At 48.2% G+C, this 16166-nt stretch overlaps 1 protein-coding gene across 1 annotated transcript in view; it reads right to left on the bottom strand.

The window, feature by feature from the left end:
- The window catches only part of P2RY2 (purinergic receptor P2Y2), a 37740-nt gene that overhangs the window by 20808 nt on the left and 766 nt on the right, over nucleotides 1-16166 (bottom strand). The gene's annotated exons all lie outside the window — the stretch shown is intronic.

Raw genomic sequence — 16166 nt, 5'->3', positions numbered from 1 at the left:
CTGTGGAATGCCCTCCCAACAGATGTCAAAGAGAAAAACAGCTACCAGATTTTTAGAAGACATCTGAAGGCAGCCCTGTTTAGGGAGGCTTTTAATCTTTAATCGATTATTTTATTCTTCTGTTGGAAGCCGCCCAGAGTGGCTGGGGGAACCCAGCCAGATGGGCGGGGTATAAATAATAAATTATTGTTATTATTATTATTATTATTATTATTATTATTACTCTGAAACAATATGTGAACCAAGACACAGCTCTCTTCTGAAATTCGCACTGCTCTGAATTTTGCAACGCAGTTCTCCAGCCCAGTGTGGAGTACAAAATCACATCTACCATCCCAGGCTGAACAGCAACGTCATAGGGGCTAATAATTGAGATCTCCAGACACCGGCATGCAGCTACTTCACTCAGCTGCCAAGGCTCCAAGATGCTGGCAGGACCTGCTGCGGCCATTCCCAACAGAGACAGGGGAGACTTCAATTCAGGTCACACTTAGAGAGGATCCTAACTCACTCACACTTTCTGGAACAACAAACAAACCAAAACACAGCCATATCCGGACGGATATACTTCTCTGAATTTTGCAATACTGTTTTCCAGCCAAGTGATGTGTACTGGAATACATGCACTAAAGTAAAGCCCATATTACTGCATAGTTGGTGAAAATACCATACAAAAATGTGTTAGATCACGGGAATCCGCTTTGCAAAAATGTGCGTGTCAGGGGAAGTCGCCTATGAATTTTGTACAGTAGGTGAAACGCTGACAAATGCTGACAAATTTTCATGGGGATTTTTTAATAAACAAAACCAAACCACAAACTGATGTAGCAATGCGGAGAAGCGAATCATTATAGAGTCTGACGGGACCCCCAAGGATCATCCAGTCCAACCCTCTGCCTTGCAGGAATCTCAGCTAAAGCATCTGTCAGAGGTTATTACGGCTACTCCTGAGTAACGACTCTCCACAAACTTGTCTTTCAGAGTCTTTATTGGTGCACATTATTTACAGTGTGATGAGCTGTCGGTTTCATGTCCGCGCTATTCCGTGTCAGAATCCGGCACTGCCCCTTTCCACCCCTTGGACCAACATAAGAGCCTGGGGACAGCGAATCTCCTCCCTTTTCTCCTCCTCCTTAATTCCGCTGCCAGGGGGAAAGGGTCTACGCTCCGTCTTTCCCCTCTCCCCCCTTTCTGTCTCTCTCTCTTCCCGCCTGTGGAGCAGGGGCTCTTCCCTGCTGCCGGAGCCCTGGCTCTCCTTCTCTGCATCCTGACTCGCTCCTTCAGACCCTGCGCTTCCATGGCTGCTTGGGGAGGAGCTGCTCCTGATGATGGAGGGAGGTTCTCTATACTCTCTCCCCCTTACAGCATCCATGACAGATGGCCATCTAACCTCTGCTTAGAAACCTCCAAGGAACGAGAGGCCACCTCCTCCCAAGGGAGTCCGTTTCACCTTCGAACAGCTTTTATCGCCAAAAAGTCTTTCCTGGTGTTTAGTCGGAATCTCCATTAAGATCATCTCCTTTAATCTGAATCTAAGGTCAGAAAAAAACTAGAAACTGAGAAGAAACAGAGACAGGCATGTTGGCCCATCAATGATCACCACCAATGACAGCAATGATTTGTGCATTTGCCTCTCATTTATGAAACACTCTCTGTCGGACCTTCCTCTATCTTCCTTTCAGCATCAGGAAAAGATGCTCTGACTCTCCTGGGTTTTTTGGAGAGCACTAACAGTTGACCCTTTGGCAGCTGTCGGGGTTCAGTTTTGTTTTCTGTTGTGGGCAGATACTTTGCGTTTCTAAGTGATTCATTTATTTATTTTTGGACGAACGCTTTTGGTATGTCTATAGGTGCGTGAACTGCATGGCGTATCTCCATATTTTACTGTCCTGCAAATCACTTTGGGGTGTGTGATGCGATATATCAATATAATAAACTAAGTGGAACACCCATGAACACAGATTGCATGCCTCTGAGTGCCAGATGTGGAGAGCAAACAGCAGAGGCCCCGCCGGTGAACTTGCTCCGTTGGGGAGTTGGGAGCCAGTACTTTGGGAGTGTGGCTCTGAGGCTTTGCGCATGACATGTTGCTTCGTGGAAGAGGGGGGAAGAAATGTTATAGCTACCGTGTGGGGTGAGAGACCCCAATAATGGTGGGTGGGTGCAAGGCCCCTCTGAGCAGGGCCGGATTTCAGTTTGATGAGGCTCTAAGCCAGCGTTTCTCAACCGGTGTTCCGCGGCACACTACTGTGCCGCGAGACGCTGGCTGGTGTGCCGCGACGAGAAGGGCGATTTGCATTGTCACGTCGCTGACCCGCCGGAAAGGAAGCCGGCTGGGTCACGACGCGAGGCCCGCCTGGGGTCTGTGCGTGCCGTCTAATGTGTCCCCACTCGCTCCACAGGCTCTGCGCCTGGTGGGTCCGCCTGGCTACCGTGCAGCAGTACCGTGACAATGCAAATCGCCCTTCTCGTCGCCGCACGTCGCGGCAAAATTTAGAGTCGGCATCCAGCCGGAGGCCAGAGAGGGCGCCGCCGCCTGGGGAGGAGGAGGCAGGCGGGGAAGGCTGCGCAGGGCTTCCCTTCGCCGGGCCAGAGCGGCGGTGGCTGCCTGGGGTGGCTGGGAGGGAGGTGGCGGCAGCTGCGCGCCCGTGTCTGCCCGCCTGGGGTCTGTGCGTGCCGTCTAATGTGTCCCCACTCGCTCCACAGGCTCTGCGCCTGGTGGGTCCGCCTGGCTACCGTGCAGCAGTACTTCAGTGGCATGCTTTACGTCTCCCCTCCAAACTAAACTAAATATAGGGCGGCACAGAGTTGGTGTGCCGCGGGAATTTTTTTCATAGAACAAGTGTGCCGTGGCCCAAAAAAGGTTGAGAAACACTGCTCTAAGCTACTGAAGGTAATGGGGCCCGTTATATGTCCTTTGTCAGCAACAAATTGTCACTTTTTGTGTGCGTTGAATATATGCCAGGCATCCCCAAACTTTGGCCCTCCAGATGTTTTGGACTACAATTCCCATCTTCCCTGACCACTGGTCCTGTTACCTAGGGATCATGGGAGCTGTAGGCCAAAACATCTGGAGGGCCGCAGTTTGGGGATGCCTGGTATACGCTATATGGTAATTTATGGACCTAATAGGTATATGAAGCCACTTGCACATAACAAAATATGCATTTTATCAAAGGAATTATTGAACTGAAAGACAATTAAGAAGAAATATATTAATAGTGATTTTTTTTTTTTGGAGGGAGGAGTGGGAAATGGGGAGAAGGGAACATGATGGAATATCTTGGAAGAAGGCACATCTGGCTGGCTGAAACAGTGAACAGGGAATTTAAAGTCCTGACCAGAGACGAATGGCTGATGAAGATGATGGACTACGCTGAAATGGCAAAAATGACCGGGAAAATCAGAAACCAAGGAGATGGAAAACTTTAATAAGGAATGGGAAAATTTTACAATTTACTTAAGAGAACATTGCAAACAACTTAAAATGGATGTCATATAGAGGAGGGAGAAAGGTTGTTTTCTGCTGCTCCAGAGAAGCGGACACGGAGCAATGGATTCAAACTGCAAGAAAGAAGATTCCATCTAAACATTAGGAAGAACTTCCTGACAGTAAGAGCTGTTCGGCAGTGGAATTTGCTGCCAAGGAGTGTGGTGGAGTCTCCTTCTTTGGAGGTCTTTAAGCAGAGGCTTGACAGGCATATGTCAGGAATGCTTTAATGGTGTTTCCTGCTTGGCAGGGGGTTGGACTGGATGGCCCTTGTGGTCTTTTCCAACTCTATGATTCTATAATGCACATTTATGTCATTTTAAGAGCCATGGCTTCCTGCAATGAACCTCGGGAACTACAGTTCACCCATCACAGAACTAATTCCTAGCACCCTTAACGGACTACAGTCCCCAAGATTCTTTGGGTGAACTCACATGCTTGAAATTCGTGGTGTGGGTGTGACCTCAATCCCATAATGGCAAGTTCAGGTTGTGTAATTAGAGTGGATTGGGAGGTCATGTGCTCAGGCTTTTAGCAATAAGGAAAGTGGCAGAAAACACACTGGAAAGTGTGAGCCAATATTTGCTTTGACACAGGAGCATCTAACCTAAATCGGAATGAACGCTCATTGAATAGCCAAATAGTCTAATCTCCCACACAAATAAACTGGGATTACTCATTAAATAGGCAACCTTTTCTAACCTCCCTGCCAAAAAACCCCACATAGAACGAATTCTCGTCTAATCTCCCTGAAAACAAAGTCATTCAAGAGCCAACTTTGTCTCCCTGCAAAGGAATCAGGATGAATTCCTCAAGAAACAGGTAACCTGGAAGTGCCCCCTCCAAAACAAACAAACAAGCAAGCAAAATCCTTAAGTGCATCTTTTTCATTTGGTCTCCCTCCTTCCAACGTCCGGTCTAAATTGGCCACTTATCTTTGAAAAGTTCCTTCCCATCATTAAAGGCAAAACCCTTTGTCTTTCTCGGTGTCCCTCCCACACACCTGAGCGGCCTATAAAATCACCCCACGCTTCTTCGACAGCATGATGACTTTGACCTATTAAAGCAATGAGTCACTCAACTGGAGATACAGGAGGGCAGAGAGAGAGAGAGAGAGAGAGAGAGAGAGAGAGAGAGAGAGAGAGAGAGAGAGAGAGAGAGCGCACCTAGGAAGACATCTCTTCCAGCAGAGCCACAACACTTCTCAGATGACTGATAGTTGGGTTTAGGGTTAGGGTTGGGTTTAGAGTTGGGATTAGGGGTGGGGTTAGGGGTGGGGTTGGGATTAGGGTTAGGATTGGGGTTAGAGTTGGGGTTTGGGTTGGGGTTAAGTGGTACCTGCTAGATCAGGCATCCCCAAACTGCGGCCCTCCAGCTGTTTTTGGCCTACAACTCCCATGACCCCTAGCCATAGCTGCCAAGTCTCCCGTATTCCCCGGGAAATCCCCGTTTTTCCAGCTGTTCCTAGCTGAAAAATCGGGGTTTTTTTGTTTTCCCCCGGTTTATTTTGGCGCGACGGCCATTTTGGAACTGGGCGGAGCGTGCTCAGAAGCGACTTTTGATGCTGCTCTGCCCAGTTCCAAAATGGCTGCAGTGCGACTTCTGGCGCGGCGGCCATTTTGGAACTGGGCAAAGCAGCATCAAAAGTCACTTCTGAGCATGCTCTGCCCAGTTCCAAAATGGCGGCAGCGCTACTTGCGGTCTGCTACTTCCACCCGGTCCCTTATTTCTCCGACAGCAACTTGGCAGGTATGTCCCTAGCTAACAGGACCAGTGGTCAGGGATGATGGGAATTGTAGTCCAAAACATCTGGAGGGCCGAAGTTTGGGGGTGCCTGTGCTAGATGTTTCAGACTGTTTTTGTTTACCTGAAAGATTTCAAACTGTTCAAAGCAGTCAGTACGCATGGATGTCTTTGAGCAACAGGGGAAAAAAGAGGTGCTTTTCAGTTCACTGATATGCTTTCTTTTAATAAAGGCTTTCAGAAACATTTCGATTTAGCAGACATTTGTGGATTTTGTAAGTGATACGGCTGCTTAGAACAGCTGACCACATAAAGAAGTGGTTTCGGCTTTCGGGGAAATGTCAGGAAGGAAGCTTTCTATTTCTTTCATTTCCCTAATAAGATTGTTAATACTGTACGGGCTAAGAAGCAGAATATCTGGGTGAAGTGGTCGGCCGCTGCGAGTACAGGATGCTGGAAGCGATGGGCCGCTGGCCTGATCCAGCTGCAGCACTCTCCTTATGTACTTAAGGTCTCAGTTCATTCCTTGGCATCTCCAGGTGGGGCTGGAAGAGACCCTCTGCCGGAAACCCTGGAGAACTGCTGCCAGTCAGTGTAGACAATATTGAGTTAGATGGACCAATTGACTCAATATAAGGGCATCTTTCTATGATCCTTTGTTTTTCACGCAAAAGGCCCCAGGTTCAGTTTCCAACATATCCATTCGGGGATGGGACAGGTTCCTGTCCTAAACCCTGGACAGCCACTGCTCAGACAGCCGACCCTCCCAGTGTCCCTATTTTCCAGGGACAGTCCTGGATTTACAGAAGATGTCCCGGTTTCCTGGTTTAAGGCCTGGAAACGATGCCTTATGAGGAACGGCTTAGGGAGCTGGGTATGTTTAGCCTGGAGAAGAGAAGGTTAAGGGGTGATATGATAGCCATGTTCAAATATATAAAAGGATGTCATATAGAGGAGGGGAAAAGGTTGTTTTCTGCTGCTCCAGAGAAGCGGACATGGAGCAATGGATTTAAACTACAAGAAAGAAGATTCCACCTAAACATTAGGAAGAACTTCCTGACAGTAAGAGCTGTTCGGCAGTGGAATTTGCTACCAAGGAGTGTGGTGGAGTCTCCTTCTTTGGAGGTCTTTAAGCAGAGGCTTGACAGGCATATGTCAAAAATGCTTTGATGGTGTTTCCTGCTCGGCAGGGGGTTGGACTGGATGGCCCTTGTGGTCTCTTCCAACTCTACGATTCTATGATTCTGATTTGATCCCAGAATGTCCTGCTTTTCCTTAGGATGTCCCCTATTTTCATCGGAGAAAAGTTGGAGGGTATGAGACAATGGGGAGCTGACTGGACCAGGAGTCTGGCTCAGGACAAGTCAGTTTGCAATGAGAGAGAAGCTGGCAGTAGGGTCTGGGGTGGGGGGGTGGGAATGACACTTTTGTCGTAAGTTCTGAACATGCACAGTAAGCAAAGCCTCTCCAGGAGCAGCTGAGCACACCTGGATTTGGGCCAACAAAAGAGAGTCAGGACCAGGACACTTATTAACAGCCTGGGACAAAGAAAGCTCATTTCTACACAAACCAAATCTTGTTTATGAACTGTAGTCTGCCAAGGCAACTAGAGGCCCTACAATCATCAGGCAAGGCCTTGGTGGTGGTGACACCACTTTGGGCTGCCTGGTTGGCACTGAGCAATGACAGGGTCTTTTCGGTGGTGGCTCCTTGTTTCCCCGAATGCCCTCCCTTGTGAGGTGTGTCTGCCTCCTTCCTCGCTGTCTCACAGAAGGAATTAAAAAACATTCCTGAATGTTTTCAAACTGTGTTTGGAATGTTTTTAGGTTCTTTTGAGAATGCTTGTTGATTGGTATTGGGAATGAAGGCGGATATAAACTGAAATCATCATTATCCTCAGCTCTGAAAGAAAATCCTCAGTGTCCTATAGGAAAAGGGTATGGGTTTGAAGCTATATAAAGCTACCGCTTTGCAGGTCTGGGTCTGGTAAGTAGGAGGGGGCAACCCTACCTGAAATCCTGGAGAGCTGCTGCCAGTCAGTGTGGACAATATGGAGCTAGATAGACCAGTTTAAGGCAGCTTCCCTATGTAGCCTGCCAGGAAGGCCGAGTTCCCACTACCACTAACAGCTATATAATATATTCTGATTTTCGCCCTTTGTCCTCCCTGAGGTTTTAACAAGATTGTAAAAACTCCTTGAAAACTAGAAAAGTTTTGAGTCCTTGATGTTCGCCAGCTCCTCCTTCAATGCACACATGCGGAGACCTCTGCTCTGATTCCTACTAAACCATCTACAAAAACAGAGTCTTAAATAGCTGCCAAGCCGAGGAGAAGAGTTGAGATATGGAAGTGGGCCAGGCCTGTAGACACCACCAGCCGCTGCTGGAGAAAGCGGACACACATACAGACAGACACCCTAAGGGGTGAAGGACACAGTCATGGGCCAGGGGTCAGCTTCACCTGGTGAACACCAGCCTGAAGGGGGAGATGGCAGAGTGACTCAGGCTTCACCCTCCAGAGGCTGTGGACTCTCCTTCCTTGGAGGTTTTTAAGCAGAGGTTGGATGGCCATCTGTCATGGATAATTTTTAGCCAAGTTTCTTGCATTGCAGGGGGTTGGACTAGATGACCCTTGGGTCCCTTCCAACTCTACAATTCTATGAGAAGGCACTGATGGGAATCAGCTGGCTCCAGCCTTCTGAAACAGAGCCCTCAGCAGCAGTCAGCTGCTGAAAACGACGCCTGTGGTCTGCTAGACTGGTGACTGGGGACGGCCACCGAGCCCATATAACACTGGTCCTGAAAGACCTACATTGGCTCCCAATACGTTCCAAGGACAATTCAAAGTGTTGGTGCTGACCTTGAAAGCCCTAAACGGCCTCGGACCAGTAGACTTGAAGGAGCATCTCCGCCATAGCTGCCAAGTTTTCCCTTTTCTCGTGAGGAAGCCTATTCAGCATAAGGGAAAATCCCTTTTAAAAAAGGGATAACTTGGCAGCTATGATCTCCGCCCCAATCTTTCGGCCCAGGCACTGAGGTCCAGCTCCGAGAGCCTTCTGGCAGTTCCCTCACCGCAAGAAGCCAGGTTACAGGGAACCAGGCAGAGGGCCTTCTCGGTGGTGGCACCCGCCCTGTGGAACGCCCTCCCAGCAGATGTCAAGGAAATAAGCAACTATCTGATGTTTAGAAGACATCTGAAGGCAGCCCTGCTTAGGGAAGTTTTTTAATGACTGATGTTTTAATGTATTTTTAACCTTTTGTTGGAAGCCGCCCAGAGTGGCTGGGGAAACCCAGCCAGATGGGCAGGGTATAAATATTATTATTATTATTATTATTATTATTATTATTATTATTGCTCTCCTTCTGTACCCTTGGCCCTGTGATCTTCTGGATTCCCTGACCTCTGGACTGTCAGACGTCGTATGCGAATTCTGATCTCAGGCAAGTGTTCCTTGGGGATTCGTAGCCCCTGCTTGCTTGGCAACCAGACTCGAACGGGGCTACGACATACACCAGCTCCGAAACCAGTGAAGTCCAGTCCCTTTTTACAGAACATATGAACATGGGGAGAGACCAGTGCATAAGAAACTTTAGTAGGCAAATCTGTACTGAAGAAGAAAAAGAGCTCCGTAACTGGATCAGGCCAAAGGCCCATGTATGCCAGAATCCTCTTTCTCACAGTGGCCATCCCTCATTTGCAATGACGGGGATTCAGCTTGTGGGGAGGGGGGGTCCTGGAAGAATAGTGGTGTGCTGCCCCCCACTCTCATTACCGCCCTACAGGCAAGAGTCCCCCCCCCCAAACACCCCTGCCAGGCATTGCAGCCAAAAGCCCTGGCGTGCTTCTGCAAACAAACTCGCTCCGCGGGTGCACTATTTGTTTTGACGTCCGGCTAAACGGAACATTTTGTTCAGGTTGGTGTCCCCCCCCCCCAAGGGTCGTGCCCTGAGTCTCTGGGTATCGAAGGGATTTCTGCCAGCTCAGCTTACCAGATCATTCTCTAGGGGGGGTCAGTTCACACATGGCCCCCCACCGCTTGAGTTGCCACAGTTTGGTCGCTGGGCGCTTGAGCCTTTTTCAGATGATGTTAGGGAGAAACGCCTTTGGGCGGCAGGAACGGGCATTAGCACAGCAGGCTTCCTGCCTTGCCCCCCCAAAAAATGCACTGCAAATTGTGTGAAGGCTCCCCCCCGCCCCCGTGGTCTCCTCCAGAAAACCTGTTTTTTGAGCATCCATAGAATCTCAGTAGATACACTACACACAGCGTTCCCCTGATCCACCAAGCTTGTAACTCTATCAAAAACAAAAGAGTGGGTGACACCTGGCTTGAGAGCAGTACAGGTGAAAAGGATCTAGGAGTCTTGGTAGACCACAAACTTGACATGAGTCAGCAGTGTGATGCAGCAGCTAAAAAAGCCAATGCAATTCTGGGCTGCATCAATAGGAGTATAGCATCTAGACCAAGGGAAGTAATAGTACCACTGTATTCCGCTCTGGTCAGACCTCAACTGGAATACTGTGTCCAGTTCTGGGCACCACAGTTCAAGAAGGATATTGACAAGCTGGAACGTGTCCAGAAGAGGGCAACCTAAATGGTCAAAGGCCTGGAAACGATGCCTTATGAGGAACGGCTTAGGGAGCTGGGTAAGTTTAGCCTGGAGAAGAGAAGGTTAAGGGGTGATATGATAGCCATGTTCAAATATATGAAAGGATGTCATATGGAGGAGGGAGAAAGGTTGTTTTCTGCTGCTCCAGAGAAGCGGACACGGAGCAATGGATTCAAACTTCAAGAAAGAAGATTCCACCGAAACATTAGGAAAAACTTCCTGACAGTAAGAGCTGTTCGGCAGTGGAATTTGCTACCAAGGAGTGTGGTGGAGTCTCCTTCTTTGGAGGTCTTTAAGCAGAGGCTTGACAGGCATATGTCAAGAATGCTTTGATGGTGTTTCCTGCTTGGCAGGGGGTTGGACTGGATGACCCTTGTGGTCTCTTCCAACTCTATGATTCTATGAAAAGAGAGAGATGAGGTTTGTCTGGCATGACATGCTGGGTCTCAGATGATAACTAGAGCAAAGACACCTTTCTGATTCTGAGTTGGGCCCCGTGACTTAACTGGAGCCTATGCATTTGTGGATGGAGAGCAGGATTTAATCCCGTGCCATTGAGAAAGACCGCCTTGCCCATGGAAGAGGAACAATGAATGTCTTCTCTTTCCTGATCTCTCACTCTCTCTTCTCTTATAGTCTGGCCAGGCTGAAAGAGAGGCTGGTCAGCCTGGGAGAGGAACTATTAAACCTTCCTCATCCTGGCAGAGTAACCTCAAGGGGAAACAGTTAGGGAGGGAGACGGTATCAATGGAAATTAGCTTAGCATGGAATTAGCGGTGGGGTTGTATAATGGGAGCTGGAGTTGCAATTCCTTTGATTTCTAGTCTGTTCCAATTTGAAGACTAGGAGAGGCATCTCTATCTATCTATCTATCATCTATCTATCTATCTATCTATCTATCTATCTATCTATCTATCTATCCAGTGTGCTATTTTTCTATAAAAAATGTGCCAGAATGCACCATGAACCATACAATTGGAAGGGACCACGAGGGTCATGTAGTCCAACCGCCTCAAATGCAGGAACCTTTTGCCCAACACGGGGCTCGAACCCACGACCCTGAGATTCAGAGCCTCAGGCTATGAGCCATGTCTACCAACTACGTCTATCCCAGGTCTTCAATGTGTAATTCTCTGGATTTTGCAGAAGGCCCCAGCTCCAATTGTACAACCAAAAAAAAGGAGAGAAATGGACATTATATGAGTGGTTATAACATGCAGAAATGTACTGTGTTGTCGAGGAGCGCTTGCAAAAGATGTGTCTTGGGAGAAACGGAACGCTTTCCTTGTTCTTTTATAATAGCAATGGCGCCCACCTGAGAAGTACAAGAACTGAGTTCCAGCTGGGGGGAAAGCCATGTTTATCTATCTATGTACTGTATTTATGTACAGTCGTACCTCACGCCTTGGGAGTTGAACATTTTGGCTCCCGAACGCCACAAACCCGGAAGTGAGTGTTCGGGTTTGCGAATGTTCTTTGGGAGCCAAACATCCGAGGCGGCTTCCGATTGCATGCAGGAAGCTCCTGCAGCCAATCAGAAGCTGCGCCTTGGTTGTCAAACGTTTTCGGAAGGCGGACGGACTTTCGGAACAGATCCCGTTTGACAACCAAGGTACGTCTATCTATCTATCTATCTATCTATCTATCTATCTATCTATCTATCTATCCCTTTACCCTAAAGTCCCAGGGCAGGTCATGATAAAACAAGTACAACATTAAAAAAAAATTAAAACCACTTACAATCATTAAAATCAGGTGAGTCTTAAAAATGTAGACCGCAAGTGTCAAAAACCAGGTGTGTCTTCAGCGCACATCCTCCGAAAGCTGTACAATGAAGACGACACCAAATTGGGAGGGGTGGCTAATACCCCAGAGGACAGGATCACACTTCAAAATGACCTTAACAGTGGGTTTGTAACTGGCTGGCTGACCGAACCCAAAGGGTGCTCATCAATGGCTCCTCTTCATCCTAGAGAGTAGTGACTAGTGGGGTGCCACAGGGTTCTGTCTTGGGCCCAGTCTTATTCAACATCTTTATAAACAACTTGGATTATGGGCTTGAGGGCATCCTGATCAAGTTTGCAGATGACACCAAATTGGGAGGGGTGGCTAATACCCCAGAGGACAGGATCACACTTCAAAATGACCTTAACAGATTAGACAATTGGGCCAAAGCAAACAGGATGAATTTTAACAAGGAGAAATGTAAGGTACTACACTTGGGCAAAAAAAAATGAAAGGCGCAAATACAGGATGGGAGACACCTGGCTTGAGAGCAGTACATGTGAAAAGGATCTAGCAGTCTTGGTAGACCACAAACTTGACATGAGTCAACAGTATGATGCAGCAGCTAAAAAAGCCAATGCAATTCTGGGCTGCATCAATAGGAGTATAGCATCTAGATCAAGGGAAGTAATAGTACCACTGTATTCCGCTCTGGTCAGACCTCACCTGGAGTACTGTGTCAAGTTCTGGGCACCACAGTTCAAGAAGGATAGTGACAAGCTGGAACGTGTCCAGAAGAGGGCAACCAAAATGGTCAAAGGCCTGGAAACGATGCCTTATGAGGAACGGCTTATGGAGCTGGGTATGTTTAGCCTGGAGAAGAGAAGGTTAAGGGGTGATATGATAGCCATGTTCAAATATATGAAAGGATGTCATATGGAGGAGGGAGAAAGATTGTTTTCTGCTGCTCCAGAGAAGCGGACACGGGGCAATGGATTCAAACTTCAAGAAAGAAGATTCCACCTAAACATTTGGAAGAACTTCCTGACAGTAAGAGCTGTTCGGCAGTGGAATTTGCTACCAAGGAGTGTGGTGGAGTCTCCTTCTTTGGAGGTCTTTAAGCAGAGGCTTGACAGCCATCTGTCAGGAATGCTTTGATGGTGTTCCCTGCTCGGCAGGGGGTTGGACTGGATGGCCCTTGTGGTCTCTTCCAACTCCATGATTCTATGATTCTAAGGTGCCCAGTGCCCCTTCGTGGGGAGGGAGTTTCACTGCTTAGGGGCTACAGAGAAGACTCTCTCCTGGACTGCCACCACCGCTTTGAGCCTCTGAGGGTGGGGGCATTGCCCCACTAACCTGAGTCGGCCCTATCGGATCCTGTGCAGCTGAAGTGTGTCTTGCTTCAGGTTATGACACTGCTGATTGCCGGAGGGGCAAAGTCCCTTTCAAGCTGGGGCTGCCCAGAGCTGCTTAGAGAGCAAAGGGACCAGGGGTTGTCTTGGGGGCAAAGTTCTCCCCCACTTTGCAACATCTACACAACACTGTTATTACTGGTTCAGGACCAATGCAGGCGGGAGTTGTGGTCCAAAATATCACCATGTGGGTGAAGGCTATTGTAGGGCCTGTGGCTTTAATCCCATCAGTTTCAGGCAGTGGATTACCAAATAGGCAGGTAAAGGTAAAAGGTAAAGGACCCCTGGATGGTTAAGTCCTGTCAAAGGCGACTATGGGGTGTGGCACTCATCTCGCTTCCAGGCCGAGGGAGCCAGCGTTTGTCCGCAGACAGCTTTCCGGGTCATGTCCTTTACCAGCAGGACTAGACCACTTCTCGTGCAACGGGACACCGTGATGGAAGCCAGAGCACACAGAAACACCGTTTACCTTCCCGCCACAGCAGTACCTATTTATCTACTTGCACTGGTGTGCTTTCAAACTGCTAGGTTGGCAGGAGCTGGGACAGTGCAATGGGAGCTCACTCCGTGGCGGGGATTCGAACAGCCGACCTTCCGTTCGGCAAGCCCAAGAGGCAAGCCCAAGAGCGCCACCCGCATCCCTACCAAATAGGCAGAGTAGGCACTGACCTATGGGCCCCATGTCCTTTAGGGGTCCTGTGGCAACAGATCAAAGTAATATTGATTTGATCTTGAAAGATAAAAAAAAGTATTAGCGGATCATTTGCGAGGGCGCCCCGAGATTTCAACTGCCTAGGGGCCTCCAGAGGGGTTAATCCGGCACTGACTGCAGGGCCAGGAAAGAATTTAAGGGGGGGGGTTAGGACAGACATGGCCGTGTGCCCTGCCAGGGGGCACTGGAGGCCCCAACAGCTACCCCCAAATCACAGGTGTTGGTGCCATCTGAGCAACAGCCGGTGTGTTTTCGAACCGTGAAAGCGCATGGGCTTCACTTGCCGAAGCAATGCCCCACCTGGGGACTATATTTCGCAAATCCGGCCATACTAAGAGTTTGGCCACCAAGGAGGCACTCTGTTTCCCCGAGTGTGTTTACCTCCTGAAACATCCACCACTCTGGCAACTTTGGAGTTTGCAAGAAGTGATTTCAGTTCCTGCGGGGGATCCTCGTTTCTACGCAAATCCTCCGTTCGCCCGCGCCGCAAACAAATTAAGAGATGGACGGCACCGTGACAACTCCAAGCAAATTCACGTCTCGCAAGAACAAAACCAGGTTTTGCTTCAATGATAAACAAATGAAAAGACAAGGTTAGGGGGGAGGGGGCAAGCCAGGTTTTCCAAAGCAAGGGATGTTTTTGTGTTTGTGTGTTGACGTGTTCTACGGAGTCATCTGATCCTTCCTTTCATCCTTCTATTAAAGCAAGCAAAGTAACTATTTTCTGTGCGTATAACAAGGTGGGTGAGGTTTGTTCCCAGTCCTGTAGCTAACATGCAACCTGTGCCTATTTTGATTGCCCACTGGGTGTTAAGACTCGCTCGAAACTGGATCGGATCATTTTGCAAGCACAGAGCCAATTGTTTGTGACATTCCAAAACACCATTGTGCTTTAAATACATAGGAAGCTGCATTGAAAGGGAGCCAGGCTGCTGCTCCACCTAGCTCAGCATTGTCTACCCAGACTAGCAGAGGTTTTCCAGGGTTTCATGGGCAGGGGGCCTCACCCAGCCCTACCCAGAAATTTTAGAAGCTAGATGCTGCTGTATGCCATCGTTTCATTCACGATAGCAGCCTGCATTTCTCGTGGCTTTCTGGGAAGCAGGATGCTACAAGGGAAGCAGGATGCCAGCGCATGCTACAAGGGAATTAAAGGAGGCTTCCTCCCATTGAACACCTTGCACTACACTAAGGAATTAAGAGCTTAGCTCGAATTCCTTCTGTCTGGTGCAGGATGCAGAAACTATCGTAATTTGCGGAGACGTCTGAAGCTGGCGGGAGTCGTAGTCCAAAACTTCTGGAGGGCACTGAGTTGGCAAAGCCTGCCCTATTCTATAGGGGCTGTGTTATGTTGTGTGTTGGGTGGAATGCTGCAATATTATTTCTGCGTCTGAATCTTCATCCTTGGACCCATGGGTGTTCCCAGGAATTTTGGGAGGGTGGGGAAACCAAATACTGAAAGTGAGGAGGAAGCTAGTTTTTCACACGCGCAAATGATCGTTACGGTGTCAGTACATTTTGCTGCAAATCTCAGGCTCACAAATACTAGGGAGTTTGTTTAATGAAAGCTGGGAATCTGGGGAATTAGGGTTCATCCAGAAAGAGCAATTCCCCGACCCCTGCAAGCTATGGATGCCCATGCCACTTGAGCAGGTCAAGAAATACAGTATATTTTAAACTCTCAGCCTGGACAAAAATCCCAATACAGTAAAAAGAATAAACAACAGCTCCTCACAAACTGAAACACCCTGAGCTGAACAGGGAGGTAGCATAATAGAAATCACAATATAGTCTTCCTAAACGTGTTTTTCCAAGGTCCGCCTGTGTCCTCACAGTTGCCCCACAGAGATTAGTAAAGGATTTGATTTGACTCATCAAATAGCTAACAGTTGAATAACTTTTTGCTCAGATTTATTAATGGCCAGATTGTTCCAAGTAATGCCCACCCACAGCTCTGCTTCCTGGCCCACCCACACTTAACAACCAATACAACACTGGGCTCAGAAGCACTGGGTTCAAATCCGGGTCAGACATGCAAGCTATTGGGGAGGCCTTGGGCAAGTCAGTACCTCTCAACCTGTCAAGCCTACCTCGCAGGGTTGTGGTGAGTGGGGAATGCAATGGTGTAACAACCCCCCCCTTGCAAGAACCTAACGCCAGAGTTTATTCATGCTTGCTCAAAAGGAAGCAGCCAGCAACCTTTTTTATATAAAAAAAATTTAACCACACATTTGTACATCATAAATAAACCATGAATCATCATGAAATAAATCACGTTATCGTACAAAATGTGAGCTAAGTTGCAATGACTCAAAAGGCTTTCCTAAATTTGTACATATACCACTTTGAACCCCCAAGGGCTGATTGCATGACCTTATTTTTTAAAAGAATGTTTAAAAATCGCCCTTTGATTGTTGGCTTTTTAAGTCTCAAGGCTGCAAACTGATCTAGGTGTTGCGCCCCATCTCCCTGACAGG

The sequence above is a fragment of the Zootoca vivipara genome, chromosome 4 (assembly GCF_965207765.1).
Source record: "Zootoca vivipara chromosome 4, rZooViv2.hap1.1, whole genome shotgun sequence".
NCBI lineage: Eukaryota > Metazoa > Chordata > Lepidosauria > Squamata > Lacertidae > Zootoca > Zootoca vivipara.
Note: the sequence above shows the minus strand (reverse complement) of the source record. Positions and strands in the feature narration are given on the sequence as shown.